Source organism: Rhinatrema bivittatum, chromosome 10 (assembly GCF_901001135.1).
Source record: "Rhinatrema bivittatum chromosome 10, aRhiBiv1.1, whole genome shotgun sequence".
In the NCBI taxonomy this organism is placed as follows: domain Eukaryota; kingdom Metazoa; phylum Chordata; class Amphibia; order Gymnophiona; family Rhinatrematidae; genus Rhinatrema; species Rhinatrema bivittatum.
The window spans coordinates 40,826,052-40,843,246 of NC_042624.1; the positions used below are offsets into that span (position 1 = coordinate 40,826,052).

Here is a 17,195-nt window from a genome sequence, read left to right on the forward strand (position 1 = left end):
ATAATCATCGGTCATTCAATAGTATTTTTTCATGTTTTGTATCATGTCACCTTGATTGTGTCAGTTCACCTTGATGAAATTCATAAATCCTTATAAATACTTGTGAATAATTTATCGTATCACTACTTAGCTTGTTCTAATGACGTGAAAGAAGAAACATTGCGACTCTGTGCCATGAGGATAATTCATGCCCGACACGGTCCGTGTTTCGGTTTTTCACCTTCTTCATAGGGCCATCTGCAAAGATATATCCATCAGTGAAATCGTAAAGTAAATTATCAAAAGAACTTTTACCTTTGTCACAGTGGTACTAACGATCTTTTTGTTCAGGATTGGTGTCCGTGCTCTGATGATATGTTGGTTGTTTCAATCTTTAAAAATGGCGTTCTGTTACTCTTTCCCTCTGTTGAAGAAACATATCATCCATTTAAGGATTTATGAATTTCATCAAGGTGAACTGACACAATCAAGGTGACAAAGGAGAATCGTGAAGAAGACCAAGGTTCGTGGCTGGCTGAAGACAAAGGAGAATCGTGAAGAAGACCAAGGTTCGTGGCTGGCTGAAGACAAGGAGAATCAGGAACCGGAGCTGGAGTCAGGATATGTAGACAGCAAGTAGAGCCCAGAGCTGGAGCCAAGGCACAGCAGGACCAAACAGAACCTGACCTGGAAGCAAGGCACGGCTGGGACAAGCTGGAACCGGAGCTGGAAGCAAGGCACGGCTGGAACAAGCAGGAACCAGGGCTGGAAGCAAGGCACGGCTGGAACAAGCTGGAACCGGAGCTGGAAGCAAGGCACGGCTGGAACAAGCAGGAACCAGGGCTGGAAGCAAGGCACGGCTGGAACAAGCAGGAACCAAGGCTGAAAGCAACGCTGGGAAGCAACTAAGCACACAGTAGAGTGACCTCGTTGCAAAGGCAAAGCAAGGAAGTCAGACGCTGGTTTAAATAGCCGGCCAGCGTCTGACGTCAGGAACGGGGCGGTTCAGCACTTCCGGGTGCTGGACCTTTAAGAGCCCCCTGCTCGCGCGCGCGCGTTGCCTGGCAGTGGGAGGAGTCTGAGTCGTCCCTCGGCAGCGTCTCCACGTGGAGAGAGACGCTGCCATGCGGCCCTGCAGGCCCCAGGAGCAACGGAACGCGGCGAGACCGGGAGAGGCAGCAGAAAGGTAAGGACCCAGTCGCTAGCCTAGCAACCGGGACCGCAACAACATCTATGCCATGCTATCCCAGTTATATATTAGTTAATAGTATTGGCTAAATCTGAAATCAGCTAGAACATCTATAGGATAGGAATACCTTGGATTGTTTAAAAAAAATAAAAAGGTAGATTTGTGTGATAGCATTAAAATGTTTTTTATTGGAAATAGTTGATGAAATTTCATATAGCGGATGGTGGAATGTTATAAAGAACTATATTGTTAGAAAGAACAAAAATAATAAACTGAACATGGAGAGTTTTGCTGCTGTAGAGTTTCAAACTTTCATAATTACATTAGATGTTGCAGACAGTTTTTATCAACTATTCATTCTCTCCCCAGTGCTTCTTGTGTCTTAAATAAAACAAAAAGCTTTTGTCTCACCTACCTTCCTACTGTTCTTGTTATTTGATTTTTGTCTATTAAATATTGCTATAAATTTTTGAGTCATCACAGATGAACCTGCAGTTCCATCAATTCTAAGATTCCAGTTCACCTTTCTGCATGTAATGCCTTGACCTTTTACAAGTTTTTTCAGATACAGGAATTCTTATGTATTGTACTTAATGTGTCTCATTCTGGATGCTTTTAGGTTATTAATAATGCAATCAGTTATTTGTAATTACTTATATTCCACTTTTCAGCAGTTCAAAAGGGATTACATTCAGATACTGGCTCTTTGAGGCACAAACTCTGAAGTGTCCACCAGGTGGAGTTCATAGAGTTAATAAAAAGGTCTCTTTAATAACCAGCATTAAAACCAGATAGTAACAACATGAGTTACCTCCTGGGTTTGTGATACATTGGGCTTTCATGCTCAGTGTATTAAACTAACAATAAGCAGAATGCAGCAGCTCTCTTCAAACTCCTGCTGGATCTGTTACTTCTGGATGGGAATTACAATACTTTTTGCCTGTTTTTTAGACTGGGGTGGGGAGAGGCAGGAAGCCATGCTCTCTGCCTCTCCCAAGAATTTAACTGTTAGTATGCTACCTACATTTCTGAAACTTCTAGCATGGCCAAGCATAATTTAACCCAGCTTCATACATAAATACGGCAATAATGAATATTGAGCTCATTATCGTGGTATTTCCATATTCAGATTGCCAGCAGCATTAAAAATCAAGTTGTTGCATTAGGGGTCCTAACACTAATGCACTTTTGGCATTAGTAAATTAGTATTTTGGAACACGTCTTGGCCATGATACAACTGAGTAAATAGACCCTCGGAAGCAATGGTGCTATCCACTTACCAGAAAATATCAACTTACCTCTTTATTGACTATTGTATCCTCCTTTGCTGTTGTCCTAAGTTTCTGTTTTACACTTAGTTCTTTTTTTTACCTGTTTTGCCTGACTTTGCAATTAAAGATCTGCTCCTTTTGTTTAGGCTACTGCCCAATTTTAAGAAATGACTTTCCTTTAGTCTATTTTTTTTAATGCTTTCCTCATACCAGTTAGAAAGGTCAGTACAGCACTCACCCTGTTTATCTAGGTATATAATGGTTTGAGCTGGTAAGCTTTAAGAACAATCAGAATGAAAAAGGAGAGTTTTAATCACTTGATCTGCCAATTACATTGTCTAAAACATTGTTTGCTTTACTGTAACATTGTGTCCCTTATATATTTTTCTTTGTTCCACAAGGCATCCTCAAATTTTGTGCCTTAAGATTTTGGTACGTTAAATGATAGAAAAGGTTTTTCTTCTCATTCTTGCTTAGTTCATATTATTTTTCCAAAACTAAATAATTTAAAATATGACAGTCTGACTTTGACTAAATGTTTTGATTGGAACATGTTTGTTATATCTTTAAATGGGAGCAAAGTGTCTATAATAAAAATTTTATAAATTAAAAATATTTGAATTATGAATCCTTCATTTATTTGTATGGACAGAAGTAGGGGGAAATTTTTCTTTCCCTTTTGAATTGAGATTTAATGGAGCATATTTCATGTGGCCGTAATTTTATTTTCCAGTGTATTCTTGTTTAATTAAGCACACAGATTCTGTGTGCCTACTGTTATTGTCTGTTTTTTTTCTTAAAGTGAAGTCTTGCATCCCAAATACAGATACTTTTTTGCTTTCACTCTCAAGGGGAATATACAGACTTCTTTTGTGGATGCTGCATAAATTGTATGGGAATGATGAAATTAAAAGCATGCAAGTAAATCTTCAAAATGAAAGTGAGGATGCATCACCAGATGGGAGAGCCGAGCTTAAAGAAAGATATGAGATGCCAGGTCACTCAAGGTCAAGCATGCTGCAGGGATGATGTGCAGTCTCTGCAGTAAGTGATGTCAATCAGATAATTGGCTTGTCACCCTTTCTGGCTAGTTGATTAAGCAGCAGAGAGATTTGATTCTCTCTCCCACCCTCTTAATCTTAACCAAATATTAGTATTAGAATAAGTGGCGAGCAGTTTTGGTTTGGTTGCACAGATGAGTAATGTTATTTCAACATTTACTCCAATCATCTTTAAACAAATGCTTCAGGGGGATTGTGCTAAAAGAGTGCCACTTTAAAGTGTGTTACAGCTTTTCTGCAGTAGACCAGGGCTAGTAAAAGCAAATTCTATGACACAGACAAAAGAGAGAAAGGTGGTGCTTTCAGCACTGTGGGGTTCCCCGCTTTGTCTTGCTTGGGCATCCTATAGCTTGGAAATCACACATTATGGGCCGGATTTTAAAAGGGTTACGTGCGTAACCCTTTTAAAACCCCCCTGCGCGCGCCGAGCCTATATTGCAAAGGCTTCCGGTGTGCGCAAAGCCCCAGGACACGTGTAAGTCCCAAGGCTTTCTTGGGGTGGGCGTGTCGGGAGGCGTGACGCGAACAGCACGTCATCGGTGGCGTGTCGGGGGGCGTGACGCGGTCGGTGTGTCATACGGGGGCGGTGCCGTGGGCGTGGTTTTGGCCCGGGGGCGTTCCGGGGGCATGGCCATGGCCTCCGGCCCAGCCCCCGGACCGGAACACAGCGTGCTGCAGCCGGCCCGGCACGCGCAAAGTTACGCCTGCTTCTGCGACAGAGGTAGGGGGGGTTAGATAGGGCCAGGGGGGTGGGTTAGGTAGGAGAAGGGAGGGGAAGGTGGGGGGAGGCGGAAGGAAAGTTCCCTCCGAGGCCGCTCCAATTTCGGAGTGGCCTCGGAGGGAACGAGCAGCGTGCGCAGGGCTCGGCACATGCAAGTTGCACAAATGTGCACCCCCTTGTGCACGCCGACTCCGGATTTTATAAGATACGAGCGGCTACGCGTGTATCTTATAAAATCTGGCGTACTTTTGTTCGCGCCTGCGTAGAATTATAAAATCTACCCCTATGTGAGGACTCCCATCCTACTTGTCTTCTGAGAAAGCAGAGCTGCTTACCTATAACAGGTGTTCTCGAAGGACAGCAGGCTATCAGTTGTCATGAAACCCGCCCGTCACCCCTGTGAGTTTACTCTCCATGTATTAGCTATATCGTGGATTGAGGGACTCTGTCTATGGGGCAGGGTGATAGCTATAATTGCACATGCTCAGTAGAGCATGTTTGAAAGCACTGCTCAGTAGAGCATGTTTGAAAGCACTGGAACATGTCCGATGATGTCACCCACATGTGAGGACTAAGATCCTGCTGATCTCAGAGAACATTTGTTAAAGGTAAGCAACTCTGTTTTCCTCCCTTACACCTCAGTTTTTGGGCAGGTCCTCTCAGTTTCTTATATTTTTATTGAATTCAGAAAAAAATTATTATACAATACTCTTTTAATTAACATAACATTAACTTGTCTGGAAAGGTACTGTTGTCATATTGTACAGCATGTTTTATCTAGTGGTACTACACAAAACATTTCAATTGCAGAACCTGGGTACATAATCTACAGGTTTCCAGATTTCCTGGAATTTTTAATCATATTTTTAGTTGCAACAGCTTCATATTTCTACATTGAATTATTTTGAATTCCATCAAGCATGTATTTCTAGGAAGAAACTATACTTCTAGTTTTTACTGATGAGCTTTAAGGCTAAGAGTAGTAAAATATCTATTGATTTCTTATTAAAGGCAAAAATATGTTATGTAATTACAATTGATTTCTAAATAATAATTTGAAATGAAATTTCATACTGGATATTCAGTATATGCCTATTGTTTCTCCATATCTCTGTCTAAAATTTTCATATGTTAGGAACATTCTCATATGTTATATTTCTCTGTAAGGCAAAACATTTACCCTCTAGAGTATAGAATCTGGAGATTTTTTTTAACTGTGTCCAGACTGCCCTCTGAGCAATAAAATATGTCAGAGAACGATGGTGCTGTCCAAGATCATCTGTAAACTGCAGGTAGCAGATTTCTAATTGCCATGCACCTATTAAACAGGCCTAAATTTCCCAGTAGCCACACTAGGCCTGTGCTTAGGCTGTCAAAAATTTGGGGGAGGGGTAGCAGTAGTACTGATTCTCACTCAGTAGGAAACAACATTCACATAATTGGACAAGTTCATGCACAAATAACCTCGCATAAAGTAGCAGCTCTTCAGAGGGCGTGACTTATGCATTTTGAAATCTGGTGACCAGAATTGCAAACATTATTCAAGGTGTGGTTTCACCATGGAGCGATACAGAGGCATTATGACATCCACTGTTTTATTTTCCATTCACTTCCTAATAATTCATAATATTGTTTGCTTTTTTGATCACACAGCACACTGAGCAAACGATTTCAATGTATTATTCACTATGACGCCCTAGATCTCTTTCCTGGGTGTTAACTCCTAAGATAGAACCTAACATTGTATAACTACAACAAGGGTTATTTTTTCCTATAATCATCACCTTGCACTTGTCTACTTTAAATTTCATCTGTCATTTGAAAGCCCAAACTTCCGGTTTCACAAGGTTCTTCTGCAATTTATCACAATCCGCTTGAGATTTAATTACTCTGCTAATTTTGTGCATCTACAGATTTGATCACCTTACTTGTTGTAACCCTTTCCAGGTCATTTATAAATATATTAAAATCAGCCATCCAAGTGCAGATCCCTCAGGTACTCCACTGTTTACCTTTTTCTACTCTGAAAACAGACCATTTAATCCTACTCAGTTTCCTGTCTTTTAACCAATGTATAATCCACAAAAGGAGTTTGTCTCCTATCCCATGATTTTTTAATTTACTTAGAAGCTTCTTATGAGGGACTTTGTCGAACACCTTCTGAAAATCCAAATTCACCATATCTACTGGTTCACCTTTGTCCACATTTATTCAGCCCTTCAAAAAAATGTAGGAGATTTGTGAGGCAAGACTTACCTTAGGTAAATCCATGCTGGCTCTGTCCCATTAAATCTAAATGTTTTGTGATTTTATTCTTTATAACAGTTTCCATGATTTCTCCCGGCACTAAAATCAGGCTCACTGGTCTATAGTTTCCTGGATCACCCCTGGAGCCCTTTTCAAATATCAGCGTTATATTGCCCACCTTCCAGTCTTCAGGTACAATGGATGATTTTAATGATAGATTACAAGTTAATTGTAATAGGTCTGAAATTTCATTTTTTAGTTCTTTCAGAACCCTGGGATGTATACCATCTGGTCCAGGTGATTTACTACTCTTCAGTTATCAATCTGCCCTACTATATCTTCCAGATTCATCATGATTTGTTTCAGCTCATCTGAATTGTCACCCTTGAAAACCTTCTCCAGAATGGATTTCTCCCCAACATACTCTTCAGAAAACACCAAAGCAAAGAATTTTAGTCTTTCTGCAATGGTTTTATCTTCCCTACTTGCCCCTTTAACCCCAGATCATTTAACAGTCCAACCAACTCCCTAGCAGGCTTTCTGCTTCGGATACATTTTAAAGTTTTTATTATGAGTTTCTGTCTCTATGGCCAACTTCTTTTGAAATTCTCTCACCATATCTTATCAATAATGTACATTTAACTTGCCAATGCTTATGCTTTATCCTATTTTCTTCTGATAGATCCTTCTTCCAATTTTTGAATGAAGATCTTTTTGCTAAAATAGCCTCTTTCATCTCACTTTTTAGCCATGCTGTCAATCATTTGACCTTCCTTCCATCTTTAATAATGTGTCGAATACAGCTGGACTGTGCTTCTAAGATGGTATTTTTTAACAATGTCCACGCCTGTTGCACACTCTTATCCTTTGTAGCTGTACCTTTCATGTTTTTTTTAACTGTTTTCTTGTTTTATCAGTTTCCCTTTTGAAAGATTAGTGCTATCTTACTATCTCCCTTCCAGTCATTAATTCAAATTTGATCATATTATTATCACTATTGCCACTATCACAGGAAGTTTTTCATTGTAAGATTTCTGAGGTAAATCACTTAAATGTCAGACGTTGACTGCTCAGTTGGGGCCTGATTTTAAAAAAACATTTATATGCTTAAAATTGTGTTTTACAATGTTGCATGATGTGAAGCCGGGAAGATGCAAGCTGTTGGGCGCCAAGTGCATACCCTAGCAATCCTGATCAATCTTGCATTATTCTGCATTGAACATGGTTGAAAAGTTACTGAACAAGTGCATGTCATTTGATCGATTTTTATATAGATTGCCGGGAAATATGCCCTTTAAAGTGGGAAAAAAAGACAAAAAAGCACATGCAACAGAAGTTAAGATGGCTACTGCCAGCAAATCTGCCTCGGGGCCGGCGCTCAATAGTATGGCAGTTGCTGAGCTGACATCGACAGTAGTTGCTGCACTAAAAGTTAAATTAGACTCAATCTCTGAACAAATTGCAGCTCTTAAATCTGCACTTTTGAGTTAGGGTTGCATTTAGACAATGTGAAAGGGCAAATCTTACTAATAGAGGACTTGTGAGTCACAACGCTGGAAAAGATCACTACAATGGAGAAGATACTCACCCTGTAAGAGTAGGAGATAGATTTAAAAAAATAGGTTGAGGAGAAACAGTATTTGCCTAGTAGGTCTGCCAGAGGGCATAGACTATCATACTAGGCAGAGTTTTTTGAAAAATGGCTCCCAGAGGCTTTAACTCTGGGAGTTATGCAGGGCCAATTGGTGATAGAATAAGCATGTGGAAATTCTTCCATGCTTTATTCCATTTTAAAAAACTGATTAGTAATGATTGTAATCATTGTATATCTTTTGTTCGAAGCCAACAAGGCAACAGATAAAGTTATAGAGACGTGCATCGTTTTTTGTGTTCGTGTCATTCTTCGTTTTCAGCCACCATGGAAAATGTCATTTTTATTTCTGTTCGGGTCTTTTTTTTCACGAAAAATCGATTTTTAGTTAGTGCGCGCTAACTCCCCGTTAGTGCCCACTAACTCCCAGTTAGTGCGCGCTAACTCCCCGTTAGCGTGCGCTTACAAAAGCCGTTACATTTTGTTACTTTTTGTTTGCGCGGACGAACAAAAACTAATGGGAGTTAGTGCGCACTGACTCCCGTTAGTGCGCACTAATCGGAAAAATGAATTTTTGTGAAAAAACGGGAAAATCCTGATTTTTTTTTGGGCTCCCTGAAACATGCCGAATTAGACAATTTTGTTGCAATTTTCCAATTTGGTAAAAACGAAGCACATCAGTAGAGATGTGCTTCGTTTTTTTCTGCCGGGTCGTTTTTCGGTTCGGATACTTCGTGGTAAATTTCGGGTTTTCTCGTTTCGTTTTTTTGAAAAACGAAACGAGGAAACCCGAAACCGGGCCAAAAAACGAAACGGCAAAGGAAGCTTTAAAAAAACCCACCCCAAGCATTTAAAATCATTTTTCTACATACATACAAACTACCCCCCCATCCCCATCCCGATCCCGATCCCTCCCCAAGACTTACGAAGTACATCCCTGGTGGTCCAGCGGGGTCCCGGGTTCCATTTGCCCTCCGTGCCTGTGCTACTGCAAGCCGTGCTCTTTAAAATGGTGCCGAATAGCCTCTGAACTACCATGTCACAGAGGCTACCGGCGCCATTGGTCAGCACCTGTCACATGGCCATCGGCGCCATCTTGTGCTCCTGTCATGTGACTGGAGCTGACCAATGCCGCCGAAAGCCTCTGTGACATAGTATGGGCAAAGGCTATCGGCGCCATTTTGGTTACTGGCAGCCGACAACGAAATCGCTCCCGGACCCCCGCTGGACCCCCAGGGATTATTGGCAAGCCTTGGGGGGGTCAGGAGGGGGCTCTTGACCCCCCCAAGGCTTGCCAATAATCCCTGGGGGTCCAGCGGGTGTCCGGGAGCGATTTCATTGTCGGCTGGCAGTAATTAAAATGGCGCCGATAGCCTTTGCCCATACTATGTCACAGAGGCTTTCGGCGGCATTGGTCAGCTCCAGTCACATGACAGGAGCACAAGATGGCGCCGATGGCCATGTGACAGGGGCTGACCAATGGCGCCGGTAGCCCCTGTGACATGATAGTTCAGAGGCTATTCGGCACCATTTTAAAGAGCACGGCTTGCAGTAGCACGGGCACGGAGGGCAAATGGAACCCGGGACCCCGCTGGACCACCAGGGATGTACTTCGTAAGTCTTGGGGAGGGATCGGGATCAGGGGGGGTGTTAATTTAAATGTTTGGGGTGGTTTTTAATTTAAAAAAAAAATTTGTGCCCCTCTCCCCAGGCAAACCCGAAAAACGAAATTTCCCCGAAATTCGGGGAAAATTCTTTTCGGGTTTCGGTGCCTCCGAAACAACAACGAATTAGGAAATTTTGTGTAATTTCCTAATTCAGGCGAAAAATGAACCACATCTCTATTCAGAACTGTACTTCAACTACTCATTTTCTCCAATCTAGACTATTGCAATTCCTTATTATTCGGTCTACCACAGCCCAGCATCTGCCCCCTACAAATCCTACAGAATTCAGCAGCAAGAATACTAACAGGAACAAAGAAATCCAAACACATAACCCCAATTCTTACATCCCTGCACTGGCTACCAATAAAATTCTGAATAGACTACAAAATTCTAACCTTGCTACACAAACTTATACACAAGGAACAAACCAACTGGTTAGACATGACTATCAAGCCCCACATACCTCACAACAGCCTTTGATCTGCCAACAAAGGACTCCTGACAATTCCCTCCCATCGCTCCACACAACTCACCTCAATCAATGAGCACGCATTTTCCCTTGCCAGTCCCAAACTCTAGAATACACTGCCAACCGAACTAAGACAACCCAGCCTGAAAACATTTAAAAAGGACCTGAAAATCTGGTTGTTTACCAAAGCCTATCATGACACACAATGAACCTCATTTGGCACCCCCAGCTCTCCTGTCAACGGCAATACCACAAGTATCTACCCACACGTCAAACATATATTTAGGAAAATTGAACTCTAACCTTATTGTTAAAAAAAAAAAAATCTGTATTATGTGAGTTCCACTGTTAATCTAAGCTACGTTTTTAATCTGTTAACGAACCCCTGACTTCACTCTTATGACAACACGCCCAACACCTTCCCTAGGTTGTTAACTTAAAGGAAGCTTATAAACCATCATTAAACCAACATTACTATGCAAAACTTCTTCCTAACCAATGCTATGTTATACCACTGTTAATATGTTAACTGCCTCATGACTTCACTAATACTACAATGTACATAGCACGTTTCACAAGATTAACTTAATGGAAGCATGTAAACCATTGTGATGGCAATACCGAATGACGGTATAGAAAACTCTATAAATAAATAAATAAATAAAATAAAATATGGATGTTTTAAATTTGGATGAGAGAACAATTGTAGATTCAAAACGTGTGGGTATTCCGAACATGTACCACAACATATTTGTCCTGTTTGTTGATCAGCTAGCAATGATGACTTTTGCTGCTGAACTAAACAAGCTCGCAAATTCCTCCATTTATTTTTGTCCTTCATTTGTTTTCTGTACCTAGAATGTAAAATCAACAGCCTAAGGATTTAAAATCCGCCGTATGTCCAGTAACTGCAATTGTTTGATCAAAAATGGAATCTCCATGCCCTTACCCGCTAGTCGCTGCACCCTAGATGGCTTAGGGGTAGATTTTAAAAGGTTGTGTGTGGGCGTATATATGAGCGTGCTACCCGGCACGTGCACATGTACACCCGATTTTACTCTAACATTTGCGCCTGCCAGCCAACTGCCGGCACACAATCCCCGGCACAGCGGCAACCCACTGAGGAAAAACATTCATTCACACACCTTTCAAACCATGCAACAACACAAAATATAAGACTAACACAGAATATACCAGAACAAAAGCCAGTCCATGAATGCTCCAAGGGTCTGCATCTTCTTCACCTTTTTCTTCTTTCAGGATGATGCACCTGGTGAAGGCAGATAATGTCCCCTGTGCATAAACTATATCCATATTGATAGCCCGAAATAGATTCCAGATATTATAGCATCTTGTTACTCTGCAGTACTTATGCAACTCCACATAGAAACAACTGCAAAAAAAAAAAAAGAAAAAATTAACAGCAAATGATAGTAATGCATTATTAAAGCTTAAGCAATATAAACTTATGTCACTCAACATAATATGAAACAACGCCAGAAAAGAAAATATAGCCAAATATCTGCTCACTGTCGCATCCAGGCAGAGCAAAGTGACTCCTAGCCCCCTTACATAACAGCAATAAACAAATGAATGGAAAATGAACGAGAAAAAAATCAGTCATAGGAGTCCCAAATTAAATTCAGCTTCACAAGCCCGCTATCTAATGTAGTGTATCCAAATATTGAGAGAGTGAATGGAAATCAACATGCTTGATTTCATACTTTCCCAGGCAATGGAATCTGGGACTCAGACACATAGTCAGAAACAAGACAAAATTAGCCATAAACAAGGCAAAGAATCCCTCCGCTCTTGTGCTTTAAAAAATATATTGCCATAACTTCTCCACTCTTGTTTCATGAAGGGTTTATTATGAAAGAGTCAACAAGAAACAAAAAGAAAGAAAAATATCCTAGGAGATCAATTTAAAGTTGTGTCATAGCTCAGCCCAGCTCGGCTTTCCTTAACACTCTGGAGATATTCATCCAAAAGTTCTCCAAATATCAAAGGGAACTGCATAACTAGAAAATAAAAATTCATTCAGCAAAATGAAAAAGCACATTAGTGCGTACGTTTAGTTACTCAAAACAGCCAGATAGTTTTGCGCCTGTTCCTTATCTTTAACAGCACTGTTTCTTTACCAGCAAAAACTTTTATAGTGCAGGAAAAATGAAAGAGAATTGAAGAACCCTGTCTATACAATTCAGAGCAAGTTGGTGCCATCTGCCTGTGAGCCTGTGATACCTTTTGAGGGAAATCATTGAAAAGAGAGTTTTTGACCTTCATATTACAGAATTCACTTCCATTTTTTATATGCTTGCATTATTCGGTTTTTATCTGCAAAATTAAGTATACAGGCGATGACCAGCTTAGGTTGCTGAGCATTATCTCTTACCGGGCCAATTCTGTGTACTCGTTCTACTACTAACTCAGTTTCCATTGAGAGGCCCAGTGTTTCCGGAATCTATACTTGCAGTAAAGTGCATAAAGCTCCCTCTGACCTGCTCCAGCAACCCATTGGTCCATAAGTTATTCTTTAGAGCCCAATTTTCCTCATCTTCTATCCTTTCATTTAACATGGCATTTTCTTTTTTGAGGTCAGCTAGCTATCTTACCAATTGATCTGATGCCGCTTCCTGCGCCAACACTCAATGTTCCAGATCCGCTAGCGATTCAGAGTGCTTTTCCATGCCTTCTTTAATTTCATCTAAGGAAGACTGTAATTTGGACAATATATCTCCCAGATTTGCAGAAAGCAGTTTGAAAATATCTCGAACAAGATCCTGCTTTAGGTCAAAGATACCATTTTCAAGCTCTGCCGCTATATTGTTTTCAGAGGTCTTCTCTTTTTCTTTCTCCTTATCTTTAGTTAATCTCACAGATTTCACCGATATACCAGCCAAGACATCACTACAAGCAGTCTTCGTGCCAGTACTTTGTATGTAATTGTTAAAGTAGTGACGTTAGGAGTTTCAAATTGAAAAATGTGAGTAAGCTCTCACTGAGCTTTTCTGTATGTGACCTCTCAGTAGCTGCGTATCACCGGAAGTCATTGAGAAAGTTTTTAAATAATTTTATCCTGAGCCAGCCAATGTTGAGAACAGAATTTCTTATCAGGTCTTCAGGTACCAAAAGTAATAGTTGAGATCATGGAAAGGCTGAATTCTCTGGTAACTGCCCAGGAGGTGGAGCAAGTGGTTAGAGAACTACAAAACAACAAATCACCATGCCTGGATGGGCTGCCAGCTACTTACTATAAGTTGCTCGTGGGACAGCTGGTATTACCCCTAAGGAATTTGTTTGGCATTTTCCTTTCCCTGATCATATACTCAGAGACTATAAAAGTGTCAGCAATTACAATTCTGCCTAAGCCAGACAAGGATCGTATAGTCCCCGCTTCATATAGATACAATTTTTGCAAAAATTATTGCAAATAGGCTTAAATTAGTAATGCCCAGCTTAATATTGCTAGAGCAAACAGGTTTTGTTTTTGGGAGGAACTCATCAGAAAATATTAGGAGGCTGTTGCTAGCATTTATTTTTATTTATTTATTTTTATTTATTTGTGTGTTTTTATATACCGAAGTTTGGTTCAGACCTTCACTCTGTTTTACAGAGAAAACGTGTTACAGCGAATTTCATAACATATAAAACCTATACTCATATATTCATAACACAAAACAGTGTTATAGTCATAACATAAAACAGTGAAAGTCATAGCATATATGACAAATATAAATATAGATTATAACTTCTCGATAACCTGTATTTAAATTGAGATTTAATTTAACTATAAGTAGCTTGTTATAGAATTTAACTTTACTATGCAGATTTACTAAAAGATTTAACTTTACTATAATTAACATGGAGATATTACAATATGCTATAGGTAGTTTGGTTACATTTAATTTTTGTTAGAAGGGGTGGAAAATGGCTATGTTTTACTTTACAGGTAGAATTGTTACATTTAGCTTTGTTAGCAGGAGGGTGGAGATGAGGTACAATTTTACTTTACAAGCAGATTTGGTAAATGGTGGCTATTGTGGATTTGTAATGTTTAATTTTCTGGGATTTTTCAGTGCTTGATGTGAGTTTTTGGCTGAGATTTTGTTAGCCGATGCCATCTTTGTAAGTTTGTTTAAATAGGAATGTTTTGAGTTGTTTTCTGAATATTTTCGAGTCGTTTTGTAATCTTAGGTTTTCAGGTAGTGAGTCCCACAGTCGAGGTCCGGCTATTGAAGCTGCTCTTTCTCTAGTTGTAGTAAGTCTAGCAGTTGTTATTGGTGGTATGGTGAGCAGAGCCTTGTTCGCTGATCTGGTATTGCGCTGTGGGATATGTTTCTGGAGCATTCTTTTTCATTGTGTATATTTTTGTGTATTATGGTAAGTAGCTTATATTCTATGCGTTTAGCTATGGGCAACCAATGTATTCTTTTAGTACTGGGGTAATGTGTTCCGATCTTTTGTGATTGGTGAGTATTCTCGCTGTGGCGTTCTGCAGTAGCTGGAGGGGGCATGTTGATTTTGGTAGACCTATTAGTAGTGAGTTGCAGTAGTCGAAGGTTGAGAATATTAATGATTGAAGAATGGTTCTGAATTCTGGTTGGTTTAGGAGTGGTTTTAGTCTGAGTATTGAGAGCTTGTAGAATCCTTCTTTGGTTTTCATGTTTATATGTTTTTTAATCCCATTTCGGGGTCGAGCCAGATTCCTAGGTCTTTTACGTTTTCACTAAGCTTGATCATGGATTTGTCTATTTGGTTTGAGACCTTGTATCGGTTGTGTTGGGGTTTTTTTTTTCCAAGCAGTATATATTCAGTCTTTTCTATGTTAAGGCATAGATTCATGTGATTTAGAGTGCCTTTTATTGTGGAGAGAGCATTAGATTCTTGTAAGTGATTTGCATCTACAGAACCAATAGCAGTAAGTTTTGATGCAGAGAAAGCCTTCGATAGAGTATCATGGGATTTTCTAGATACTGCATTATTGGAATTTGGCTTCTCTGGTCCTATATATGATGCAATAAAACTGCTATATTGTAATCCAAAAGCATACTGTACATCTGTACATATGGATTCCTATCAGAAACTTTTAAATTAGGAAGAGGTTCCAAACAGAGCTGCCTGCTCTCTCCATTACTCTTTATTCTTACCCCAGAGCTAACTTATTAAATAAAGCAGGATCACTGAATCAAGGGAATTACTAGTAGGGTAGCATGAATTAAAATTATTTGCTGATGATATCCTGATGGTTCTTACTCAGGCCTGATCCACATTGCCCATAGTTTTAGCACCATAGTGGAAAATGGGCTAAAACTGAACTTTAGCAAATCTGAAGCGATGGATATTCGGGGACATTTGAAGGAGAAATGGGAAGATTTTCCTCTAGAGTGAGCAGATAACACAATTAATATTTGGGTATAAAAATTCATAGTAATCCAGGGGAATGGTATCATTACAACATCCTCCCTATTGTCCAGAATATTCTGAAAAAGCTTTCTAGTTGGCTATATTTCCCATTATCTCTGTTGGGCTGAATTGCTTTAATTAAAATGATACTGGTTCTAAAGCTTTTTTATGACCTACAGATAGTTCCTTTTTTAATTTAAAAAAGGTATTAATCTAATCTATAAATTCTGTTCCAAATTTTTTGTGGGAGCCTGTAAGGCAGGGGTGGGCAATTCCGGTCTTCGAGGGCTGCAAACCAGTCAGGTTTTCAGGATATCCTTAATGAATATGCATGAGAGAGACCTGCATACACACTGTCTCAGTTGTATGCAAATCTATTTCATGCATATTCATTAGGGGTATCCTGAAAACCCGACTGGTTTGCAGCCCTCGAGGACCGGACTTGCCCACCCCTGCTGTAAGGTGTGATTACCTATTATGAGACTACTGGTCCCAAGGGAAGGAGAGGGATGAGTTTCTTAAATCTTCAGTATTATAATATTGCCTGCATTATGGGGATTTGGACGCTTTCTGGGAGTTGATGACCAAAATGGGGGATGGCTTTATTTAAACTTGCACAAGAGCAGGCAAATGTGTCTTTGAAAATTGGAAGCTTTACTCATGATTATAATGCAAAATATTTGGAACAACAACAGAAGATTCAGAGATTAGAAGAACAAGTAAAGAAGTCTCAAGATGTGCAAGCAGCTTTAATGAAAGACTGTATCATCACTAAAAGGAGATTGGAACAGCTGGAAAATAAATCAAGGAACTTAAACCTTAGGTTTATAAATTTTCCCAAGGTTATGGGCGAACAACCGAGAATAACTTTGAGGAAATACATGGTGGATATTCTGAAGATAGCACTTGAGAATATTCCTACTTTGAATAAAGTGTATTTCATGCCACACGCAAAGCCTAGAGGAGGAGAAGCTGCTCCTGTACTTGATTTGGCAAACAACAACTTTTCTAGAGACTTCTAATTCTGAAATAATAGAGAGGTCTACTCTCTTGATTTCTTTTATTTACTCGCCTGATAATGAGGAATTAGTTCTTAAATATGAGAGCAGAATTCATGGGTAAAACGGTGCAGGTCTTCCCTGACTTGGCTCAAGCTACTCAGGAAAGAAGGAGGGGGATTCCTGTCAATGCGACAGGAGGCCCGATCAATGGGGGCGAGTTTCATACTCAGGTATCCGTGCCGATGTATACTAAACTTAGATATTACCTATGTTTTCTTTATACCTGAACAAATGAAAGCTTTGTTGGAAAATAGGAAAAGATTACTACCCAATCCTTCAGTCCAGGATGCTTCAAATGTGGAGTCATAAAAGAAAAAAGAATAGTTATAAATGCTAAGCTTGTTATTTAAATTTTTTTCTTTTTTTTAAGATTATCTCCTCATATGTCCTGGTAGAACCCCCCTTCTCTTATGTTTGGGATCAAGTTAATAGATCTTGTTTTTCTTTTGTAATACCACTGAGAAAGTTGTGAGATAAATGTTGAATATGTTCTCTTGTTTCTGTACAAAGTGATTATCCTTTGTAAATTTTGT

General features: G+C 39.8%; 1 protein-coding gene across 5 annotated transcripts in view; it reads left to right on the forward strand.

The window, feature by feature from the left end:
- SNX7 (sorting nexin 7) overlaps positions 1-17,195 on the forward strand; it is a 229,408-nt gene that overhangs the window by 184,661 nt on the left and 27,552 nt on the right. The window contains exon 9 of one of the 5 annotated variants that reach the window (XR_003858903.1): positions 3,291-3,483. The exons of the other annotated variants lie outside the window; for them this stretch is intronic. The gene's annotated coding sequence lies outside the window, so the exon portion shown is untranslated. The remainder of the gene's footprint in view (positions 1-3,290; positions 3,484-17,195) is intronic. 5 annotated transcript variants of the gene reach the window in all.